Here is a 10506-nt window from a genome sequence, read left to right on the forward strand (position 1 = left end):
TGCCAAACAAGGGTTAGGATAGTGGTCTAGTATTAATTAATTAAGGTGGAAAAATAGCTAAAAGAATTAGCATGCTAATCAACCAAGAATGGGTCAAAGGTGAGTTGGCAAGTCCTAGTTTGTTCTTCTAGGGGTGTGGCCGAAAATGCATGATAAATGGTAGGGGGAAAATTGATTATCTAGTAATTTAATAACCCTTAAAAGCCTTACTAATCCTTTAATTAATTTAGTGAGCTAACCCCTTAATTAAATAACTTAAATGAGTTCATTTCTTAATCACCTCAAATAATTAAATTAAATCCTCAAACCTCCCTTACTAACTTAAATGAACTTACTTGCTAGCTAAATTAACTTCTGGAAATATTTCTCAAATCTTAAATTCTATCTCAAAACTCCAACTCCAGTCCGGCCTCACTGAAATAACTGAAATGCTAAAAATCAAACTACTGAACTGAAATAATGAATAATTAACTTCAAATAAATGCATTTAAAATAATTATGCAATGAAGTCAATTAAATTTAAAAATCTAGAATTATGCATGGCTTATACGTCTACTGATTTACGGGTTCTACATTTATTCTTCTCCAACTGTCTAAAATTGTGTGTGTGCTTGAGGTGTATTTTGGCTGCTAGGTTATGAATTATGGGGTTTAAAAGACCTAGGTATCATATTTATAATTTATTTAACAAGCTAATGGACTTTAGTTTTGGGCTTGCAAGCTTAAGGAAAATTGGGCCTACTTTAAATAATTAAATTGGGCCAAATATTACTTATTTAATTAAAACATAAAAGTTTGTAAAATTACTTTCCCAATAATATTTTTGATCTTTTAAAACTCCTTGTTTGCCCAAAACCGGCTTCCCGAGAAAAATAGAGCTCAACCCGTAAAATAATTTGAACTCTAACATTTTTAGGAAAATTAAATAATTTTTAATATTATTAGGTAGTCTTGCCATTATTTAATGAAAATTACATATTCTTGTCTTGGTCGTCACCGGTCTCTTTAACCTACCTATTATCGAATACTCAGGTAAAATCTTTAAATTTCATTTAATCATATCATATAATCATTTAATCATGCAATCATAAATTTATCCATATATTAAACATCATGCTAGCATTTAAAATCAATTAATTAAAACAATTAAGCAATTAAAACAATTTGCATGCATGTGGTTTACGTTGGTTGGTTTTTCGGACGTTACAATTCCCCGCCCCCAAAAAAAATAGAATTTCGTCCTCGAAATTTTTCCTTGTCTGGATGGTTGCAAAGATTATATTCCCTCATCTATCTCAAACATAACCTCTAACTTAAGTCTTACTCTTCAATTTGGTCCTTAAAATTTTGAAAATTGCAATTCTAACCCAAAGATTTCCCAAAGTCGACTCCTAAATCCAGCTCAAGTAGTGCATGCATCCTATCCTTCTATATGTTCTTCAATATCCCAATCAATTCCCTTAACCCAATTTAACATTTCGTACAATAAAAGCATCGAAAAAATGTTGAACAGCTAAGTTACCTAGAAATCAGTGTAGTGTCGACCCTGCCTCTGCCTCCTCAGCTTGCATCACATAGACCCTTCCAGCAGTGGGTTCCTTGAACTTTGGGCAAAACAACCTTGTGTCCCAAATTTCTGTATTTGAAGCACTTGTAGGTGCCCCACATGCACATTCCAAGATGTGGACAATTGCACTCCCTACACAGTGGTCTCTCATCAGTCTTCGGAATTTTCCTTCTTGGTGGTTGTCCTTGTCGTTTTGGTGGTTTTGGTTGCTTAGGTGGTCCCACATAAAGCTTCTTATTACTCTGACTAGCTTCCTGAGCACGGTTCATCTTTCGATGCAGCTCCCAATCAATATCTTTAAGTGACTGCTCGGCTCTAAAAGCTTTGGCCACATCAGTAGTATAATCAATAGGATCGTCGAGCATCACATCACGACGGATAGTTGGCCTCAAACAATCTAGGAAGTGTCGTAATTTTTCAGAAGCATCATTGGAAATCAAGGGCACAAAGTGATAGACCCTATCAAACTTCTGCACAAACTCGGCAACAGACCAATTCCCATGACAGAGACTCATAAACTCTCTCTTCAGCCTAGAACGGACTTTAGATGTGAAGTACTTGTCATAGAACATCCTCTTCAAATCCTCCCATGTCAATGTCGCTATGTTCACTCCTTGCTCCGCTCCATCCCACCATAAGGAAGCGTCGACCTTCAGTAGATAGATAGTGCAACGAACTCGATCAGTCCGCCATATCCATATAATGAAAGATAACTTCCAAAGATCGAATCTATCCCTCAGCAACAAATGAATCAGTAGTGCCATGAAAATCCTCGGGGTTCATCTTCCTAAAACGCTCATAAGCAGCCTCTGGTCTAACCCTCGTACCATTTCCTACGTGTTGCTCAAAAAAACGGGCCATACCGGCTAGAACACGGGCACTAGCATCTTGATTAGATGGAGGCTGTAGAATCTCCTCCTCATGTCTATCCTTATCACTCCTACGCAAAATCCTTCTAGGAGGCATCTCTGTATACGTCGTCCAAACCACGTAAACAACATGCATTTAAAATTTTTCATGCAGCATGCAACTAACATTTATATCATGCATCATAGAAGTCTTTTAAAGAATTTTAACATATAAATTATAGTAAAAACTCACATACTTGAGGCGTGACTTCTTGAGCTTCTCGGAGTGACAGTACACAACCCTTTGGGGAAAACCTCGGTTCTGATACCAACTGAAACGACCTCGACTTTTTTTTCTAATCATAAATCATAAACTCGAAAATACTAACTAATTAAAATAACTTAACATTTCTAACAATCATTATAAATTAACATATGAAATCTCCGGTGCATAAAATAAATCTTAAATCGTCAACTAACCCAAATCCTATTCGACGTTCACAAATATCAACTAACAATGAAATAAAGCATAAAAATATCTCTAATAAAATCATTAGCATAAATCTTTAAATCATTTATCTATCTAGCTAGTGCAAAAATAAACGGCCTTCGGGCGTATACTGCTGCACTCGATCCACTCAATCGTCAGCGCCTCCCATAAATCATCAAATCCTGCATCATACAAACCTAGTGAGTCTAATGACTCAGAACGTTCTAAACATGAATAACAATTAATACATATACAATCACATGCATTAAAAATCATATTTTTATATATAAAAAAAAGCTTTTAAACATAAATAAACCATTTAAAATAATTTAAGCATAATTAAAGCATAAATCGTAAAATCATTTAAAATAACTTTTGAGCATAAATAAATCATTTAAAAAATAGCTTTAGTGTATAATTAAATCATATATCATAAAATCATTTTAATCGTAAAGCATTCAATCATATATTATTTTGGGTGAAGTTTGATCCTTGAAAGTGACTAGCTTTTATCCTCCGGTCGACTGATCACTCTTCAGCTCCACATGGTCCATGGGGGTGGGCACTAGGCTCCATCTGGAAATACGATCTTCGGGGTTCTCTGGATCCTTTTCCCATACACGGGATCCCTCTAGGGCCTTGGCCCGTAAACGGGGTCCCTCTGGGCCTTGGCCCTCACGACATCTCCACAAAATTGTAAGTTCACCGTTCCCTCAAAAAACCGGATCCCCCACATTACATATATCATTTTTCACATTCAATTCACATCCCTCAAAAATATTTTTCCTTTTCTTTAAAAATCATAAAATAACACAGCTTTCCAAAAATAAAATTTTAAATAGTAGAAATTGCACAATTTTACCATAAATCATAAAATATCATATTTTCATAAAAATTATCATTTTAAATCATAAAGTATCATTTAACATGCGTTATGATCTTTCGGGATGCTGCAAAGCTTTTACGTATTTTTTTAAGTTTAGAATTACTGTTTTGCCCTTAGATGTAAAAATTCTCGATTTTATATTTTTCTCACTTTTAATGACATGAGCTTAACCCAAATAATTTTTTAAGCTTTAATCTAATTTTTCATAATTTTAGTCGGCTTAAATCCAGACTTTTCAATTAATTCTTTAATTAACGATTCGTGAGGCGTTTAAATCCCGAATAAATTCAAAACTTAATATTTTCTTCCCAAATTTTAAATAGAGACTTTTTATTACCCAAACTACCATTGTGAGCCATGAACCACACTCGTGTACCCATGGTTCAAATTTTATTCTTATTAATTGGAAATATGATCCCTATAGGAACACTGAGCCATCTCACAATTTACTCGAGCCACGGCCAAGCCAACTTGAGCCAAATCCAAGCCAACCCACCTAGGCACCCTCTTGACTAGGGCTGACCCTTAGAACCTGACCCTAGCTTGTGCCCAAGCCCAGCAACCAAGCCACAAAATCTACGTGCAAGCTTCCTTCATAATTATGTTTTCGTTATAGTTGTATTAATGTTTAAGACTGCCGTTTTTTGTTCTATTTTCATTTGAGTTGTAAGATGATTAAGTATTTGGTTTTCGCTTTTAATTATTGTTATTAAGTTTAATGTTGCATGTTTATTAGTCTGTTTAGTAGTGGCTAGGGTAAGGGCGCTACAACAATGGAAGAAGCTGGGGCAGCAAAAGCCACCACTACCTGGAGCACCAAAACTTGAAGAGAGGCCCTTATGGAAAGAGTGCAATAACTTACATTATGGCAAATGCATATGGGGATCATATAGGTACTTCATACGCAAGGAAGAGGAACATATAACGGCTGATTGCCCGAGAAGAGAGGACCAACGGTGGGCAGAGCTTATGTGATGAACGCTGAAGAAGCTGAGGAGGAGCCAGACATGACTCTAATCACTAGTAATCTAGTTATTTAACGTTTTCATATTACTTTTATTGCATGAAATGTTAAATTGGCTTTGAGAATTGATTGAAATAATGAAGAACCTAGAAGAAATTAGGTTGCATCCTCTACTATCATTGGTTTTTATGAATGAATTAAATCCAAATAAGAATTTTAAGGCTTAAAATTGAGAAAAATCGAGGATAAAGGCATGTATGGGTATTTTCAAAAACCTAGGGGCCAAAATGCGAAATCCAAAAACCTAAGTGGTTAAACTGTACTTGGTCGAGATTTTAAGGACTAATCTGAATTTTTGAGGAGTCCAAGGACTGAAATTGAGATAAACCAAAAATTCTAGGATGAATATGGGATTTTCAAAAATTCAGGGACTAAATTACAAATTTTAAAAGACTAGGGGTTTGTAAATCTTAGGTAATTAAGGGCTGTTTTCGCAATTTATGAAATCCTAGTGGTTAAATCAATAATTTCCAAAATTTTAGTGCCCAAATTGTAGAATTTGAAATTCTCTAGGGTTAGAAATGCCATTTGCGAAAAGTTAATGAGTTGAAATGCAATTTCGAAACTTTTAGTGATGAAAAGGCTATTTTCGAAAATTTAAGGGGTTAAATGTATATTTTTAGAAAAATTAGGGTCCAAGCATTTAATTTTCATAAAAATTGGGAAAATAATCATAGAAAATCGTTGAGTTTCAACACGAATAGATTTGACGGTGGATCCGTCGCAGGAAAAATATTCATTATAGGTGTAGCTACCTACGCATTGCTGGATTCGGGAGATACACACTCATTCATATCCGAGACATTCTTCAAGCGCTAAATATTATACTCGAGGATTTGGGATTGGATTTCAAAGTTTCTATTCCCTCCGGTGACCAAATGATCACTTCGAGCATTGTGAATAATTTGGAGCTTCGTTTGCAAAAGATGTGGTTCAGGCAGATCTCATCGTACTCCCAATGCCTGAATTCGACATCATAGTTGGTGTGGGGACCCAGACGATAATTCATTTCTTAATCGTCTGTGGGAATAATTAAATCAATTAAATAAACATGGTCAAAATTTTTATTTTTTAACATACAAGTGTCAAATGCGGAACGTAATGGAATTCATTCGAATATATACATCGAAAGCAAAGTACAAGTCTTGTACCGTATACAGTCATTTAAAACTAAGGTTTAACAACTACATATCAAGCGTTCAAACCCTATCTAGAATTCAAGTCCGTAGTCTCCACTCTACTCACGATCTCTCTCATCTCCTCGACCCTGATCCTGTCCCACCTGTTGTCATGCACACATACAAACACGACAACAGCCGGATAACTCCGGTGAGAAATACATGCCAGTATAAATCAATGATACATGCAATCATATAATCAATATAAAGCATGAAACAGATATCAGTAATATGTATCAAAATCTGAAAACGTAATTCAATATAAATCTGTAATTCAACTCCTGACTCTATATCTCATACTAGACTCATTCCTAGTCTAGGGATCCCGGTTTCCAGATGTTGGCATACTATATCGAATTTCAGTAAAAGAAGTAAATCCACTTCTAATCAAACATCGATATAAACCAAACATCCAGTGTCTTGACCTATCCGTCCCAGACTTTGACAACCTCCGCCAATCACTATTCGGTGACAATGTGCAATGGGTCAGTGACGATTCCATCACCATCAGGCCCGTCTGTCACAAGACCAATCGTCTAATACATGCTTTCTATAAATCAATAAAACAAGCAAATCAATCCAATCAATGCACACAATAACAATAAGTAGGTGGTTTAGAGAAACTCAAGTATTTCACACTCGAGTCATTCTCCCGCTTCGACATTGACTTATACCTTTCTTTAGTTGCAGTTCTGACAACGTTCAAGTCTGGAATTCGAAGTCTGTCAATACTCAATCTGGCAATGACAATATCAAGAAGTACAATATCAATATACTGCTCAAATCAATACCGAATCTGATCAATCTGAATCTAACTCAAAATCAACGGCATAACGGAACAATCTGAATATCCCCGTTAATATAATATCAACTAATATCAATTACCACAACTCATAATCGATATTACACAAATATGATATCAATATCAATCAAACCAACTCTAAAAAATAATAACGATTCCATATTGTATCTGTTCTTCAATCCGGTTTCGATTACACGATGTCTAACATGTCGAGAACACCATATATGAATCATATCCGATTCTGACAGTATCATAATTTCAAAACATATAAAAACAGAAGAAAACTTACTTCCAGTTGAAGCTCTCATCGATAGGAACATGGTACTGAAGTCGGATTGAAAATCAGACGGACGGATCGAAATATAAAGGCGTAAGGATTTCTGAAGGATTCTCGATTCCCTTTCTTTGTTTATACTGAATTCTGAAGGATATATGTATATATATATATATCCTAATGCATGGCCAAGATACGTGGCAAACTTTTCTTGCGTCTCCGTCGGCGCTCTGGCGGTCTAGAATTACCGCCCGGGCGCCAAACTTTCTGTCCGAGACATTTCTTTGCTGAACATTGGCGCTCGGGCGGCCCTTTTCTACCGCTCGGGCACCAACAGTTCTGTACAAAATATACATAAATCACATGCTTCACCCATCTGGTCTCGGGAAGATCCATCTTTAAACACATCAGTTCAAAATCGATAATCTCAGAATAATAGAATGCAAATCTCGGGCATTACATTTCTCCCCCCCTAAGATATGATTTCGTCCCCGAAATCAAAGGCAATCAAATCATATCAGAAAGAAATGTAACCGAAGCTAAATAGAAACTCACATCAGTGAAATAACTCAGGAAATTTCTGTCTCATGTCTGACTCAGTCTCCCAGGTAGCTTCTTCGACGCCATGACGACTCCACTGCACTTTCACAAGCGGAATAGTCTTCGTTCTGAGCTGTTTTTCTTTTCGATCGAAAATCTGGATCGGTTTCTCGAAATAACTCAATGTCTCATCCAGTTCGGCCTTGCCTGGCTGAATAACATGTGAAGCATCGGAAAGATATTTTCTCAATAACGACACATGAAAGACATTATGTATCCCAGATAAAGAAGGCGGTAATGCGAGTCGATAGGCACGATCTCCTATCTTCTCGAGAATCTCATAAGGCCCAATATATCATGGAGAAAACTTCCCTTTCTTGCCGAATCTGACAATTCCTTGGAAAGGTGAAATCTTCAAGAACACTCGGTCTCCTTCTTCAAATACCAATGGTCTACGTCAAACATTGGCATATTTGGCTTGTCTGTCTTTAGCTGCGTTCATTTTCTTCTAAATCGGCTCCACCTTCTCAGTCATATCTCTGATCATGTCAGGTCCAATCTCAAGAACTTCAGAGATATCGTCCCAATAAAGAGGGGATCTGCACTTCTTCCCGTACAACGCCTCAAAAGGAGCCATCTCAATACTCGTCTGATAGCTGTTGTTGTACGAAAATTCACATAGTGGCAATGCATCCTGCCAACTAGTGCTAAAATCAAGCACTACAGCTCTAAGCATATCTTCTAATGTCTGGATGACTGTCCGTCGGTCTGAGGATGATATGCGGTACTAAGATGTAATTTTGTACCTAGAGCCTGCTGTAAACTCTGCCTAAAGTGTGAAGTAAACCAAGGATCACGGTCTGATACAATCGACTTCGGCATTCTATGCAATCTGACCACTTCTTTGACATAAATATCGGCCATCTGGTCATGTCGGTACGTCATCTTGTACGGAATAAAGCATGCTGATTTGGTCAATCTGTCAATCACGACCCAAATTGGATCACAACCTCGGGAGGATCTTGGTAATTTCGTCACAAAATCCATGGAAATGTGATCCCATTTCCATTCAGGAATATATAAACTCTGTAATAATCCTCCTGGTTTCTTTCTCTCGGCCTTCACCTGCTGGCAATTCAGACATTTTGATACAAACTCAGCAATATCAGCTATCATCTGTTTCCACCAAAACTGTCTTTTCAAATCATTATACATTTTTCTGCTACTAAGATGAATACTGAATCGACTGTTGTGTGCTTCTGAAAATATTTGTCGTTTCAAATCGGAAACATTCGGCACAACAAGGCAATTATTCACATACAGTACACTATCCCGTACCTGATACTCTGATCGATGTCCTGCTCTGACCATCGATATCGAGTTCTGCACATTCTGATCAACTTTCTGAGCTGCTTTAATTCTCAAAATCAGCTCTGGTTCAACTTGAACAGCACCTAATCTCAGCGGTCTACAATCTGTCTCAAATACCAATCCAGACAAACAGCAATCTTCTATCAAATTCGAACCACCAATCGTCGATAAGGATAAAGAACATACCTTTCAACTCAGTGCATCTGCTGTTGCATTGGACTTCCCCGGATAGTACTTGATTTCACAATCAAAGTCTTTAAACAAATCAAGCCATCTTCGTTGTCTCATATTCAACTCTGACTGTGAAAACAGATATTTCAGAATTTTATGATCAGAATAAATCTCGAACTTCTCACCCGTATAGATAATGTCGCCATATCTTCAAAGCAAATACAATAGCAGCCAATTCAAGGTCATGAATTGGGTAACGAGTCTCATGTGGCTTCAGCTGTCTCGAGGCATAAGCAATAACATGTCCTTGCTGCATCAGAACACAAGCCAATCCTCGGTGAGATGTATCACAATAAACCACAAAATCACCAGTACCTGATGGAATAGTCAATATCGGTGCACTGGTCAGTCTTTTCTTCAGCTCAAGAAAACTGGACTCACAGTCTTCAGACCATACAAACGGAGCATTATTCTGAGTCAACTGAGTAATAGGCTTGGCAATACTCGAGAAATCTTTAATAAATCGACGATAATATCCTGCCAAACCCATAAAACTACGAATCTCGGGTACTGATGTCGGTCTTGGCCAAGAAATCACGGCTTCAACCTTGCTGGGATCAACTGATATACCATCTCCGGATATGTTGTGACCCAGAAATACAACCTGTCTCAACCAAAACTCGCATTTTGACAGTTTAGCATATAATTTCTCCGCCCTCAAAATTTTTAATACAGTTCTCATATGCTCAGCATGCTCAATCATATTCTTCGAATAAATCAAAATGTCATCAATGAATATAATAACAAAATCATCAAAATATCTCTGGAATATGCGGTTCATCAGACCCATAAACACAGTTGGAGAATTAGTCAAACCGAACGGCATGACAATAAATTCATAATGTCCATACCTGGTTCTGAATGCTGTCTTCGAGATATCAGAATCCCTGACTCTCAGCTGATGATATCCAGATCTCAGATCAGATCTTCGAATATACTGAAGAACCCTGCAACTGATCAAACAAATCATCAATGCGAGGCAAGGGATATTTATTCTTTACCGTTGCCTTTTTCAGTTGCCGGTAGTCGATACAGAGTCTCATAGAACCGTCTTTCTTTCGAACAAACAATACTGGAGCACCCCAAGGAGATACTCTCAGTCTGATATACCCATTGGCCAATAAATCCTCCAACTGTTCTTTCAACTCTTTCAACTCAATCGGTGCCATTCTGTACGGAGCCCTCGAAATCGGAACTGTACCTGGCATCAACTCAATACTGAAGTCTATCTCTCGAATCGGAGGCAAACCAGGAATCTCATCTGGGAAGACATCAGCAAACTCACACACCACTGG

Source organism: Primulina tabacum, chromosome 2 (genome assembly GCF_025594145.1).
Source record: "Primulina tabacum isolate GXHZ01 chromosome 2, ASM2559414v2, whole genome shotgun sequence".
NCBI lineage: Eukaryota > Viridiplantae > Streptophyta > Magnoliopsida > Lamiales > Gesneriaceae > Primulina > Primulina tabacum.